This window comes from Arvicola amphibius, chromosome 17 (assembly GCF_903992535.2).
Source record: "Arvicola amphibius chromosome 17, mArvAmp1.2, whole genome shotgun sequence".
Lineage (NCBI taxonomy): Eukaryota > Metazoa > Chordata > Mammalia > Rodentia > Cricetidae > Arvicola > Arvicola amphibius.
In genome coordinates, this window is record NC_052063.2 from 34665674 (window position 1) to 34667327 (window position 1654).

Sequence of the window (1654 nt, forward strand, 5' to 3'; positions counted from 1 at the left end):
AAACCCCCTGCATGTAGAAACCAGGGACTAAACTCTAAAACCGTCTTAACGATCTCTTGTGCTGTCTCAACTTTAATGCCGGTGCCTTGTTTCTCCAAAAGACTTTACAACTGGCCTGTTAACCGGCCCCTTAACACTGGAACAGAATTACTTGCACCCATAACCAATACACCCTCACCACTCAATTCCTTACCTGCTGGCCAGACTTCCGAGGGCGACCTCTCAGGAATCCCTACTTCCCGATCTCGCAGATGAGTCTCCGACTGTAGTTGATGATCCCGGCGGGGCCTCCAATTGTAACACCCGATTCTGTGTTACCCCCTCGGTACAGTTCGCGCGCCACTGTACCTTAAGCGACTCGGACAAGGGCCTGGAGATTGAAAGAACACACAAAGAGACCTGGGTCATTCGGAAGGAGATCAGCCGAATGCCGTTTATTTAGCCTTGGGGAAAATCTTATATACCCCACTCTTGCCTAAGGAATTCCACCCAGGCAGGTGGGAAATTACCATATCTAACTGCTGCACAAGGACTTCCACCTAGACAGGTGGGAAATTACCATACCAACAATAGAGTCAACAATGTCCTACAACAAATCACCAGGCAGGGCAGAAAGCACAGGAACAAACAGGATGCTTAGTCATCTGACCAGAAACTGTCCTCAAGATGAGCCCCAGGAACAAGGGCAGACCCGGGCCCTACAATCTATGAGGTTGTGGGCTTTGGCAGTCCCAGTCCAGTGCTAAAGGACTCCTGGAGCATCTTGGTCCGCAGTTCCCACGGAAAGACTGACACCTGTAGAGGAAGTAAGTAGCAAGGTAGATGCACTTGAAAACAATGTAGATGCACTCTCCAGCAAGATGAAAAATGACAAGCAGGCAAAATAGCCAAAGTTTTCCCTTTGCCTACTGTCTGTCTGGGACAACACTGGAAGTGCCACTTCCCTTCAGGGTGGGCGTTCTCACATCAGTTAATGTAAATCAAGATAACCCCCCCACAAATGTGCACAGGGCCTCATCTCTTAGTTGATTCCAGATCGAGTCCCAGTTGACAATGGTGATTATTCATCTTACTGTCTTTGCTCTTCTCTGGGGAAACTAATTTCGGTCTGTCCCATCAAAGTTTTGTTTGCTGCAAAAAAGTGTGTTGCACTTACTCTGGATGCGATCTTCCTCTGCTTACATCTCCTGTATTATAAAACAGAAGCAGAAAACACTCTACCTCTGGAACATAGTCTTTGTGATAGGGAGTATATAATCAGAGATTAAAGCAAAATAAAATGGTTGTTTCCAACCCTCTGACACCGGATGTATAGATTTTTCCTACTTCAATGGATTCTGCAATTCTCAGCCAACATTAGGTAGACATTTTACAGTTGAATTTAATTCAGTCTCCTAGTTTAAGGGCTCAGTCCATGAAAGCACCATCGTCACAAACCACAAATGATGTTCATGGTCTTGTACAAATTCTGTCAGAATTCTTTGCAGATCAAGATTTTCCCAGGAGTCCCTCTCACATTGAACAATTCCCTAGACAATTCCCAGACTCGACAGTCTTTCTGTTGATGCTCTCCCAGGATGTAAAGGACACAGATCAAATGGCCAATGGAAGGGGACATGGTGCAAGGTGCGTGTGAAGTCAGAGGACTTATACC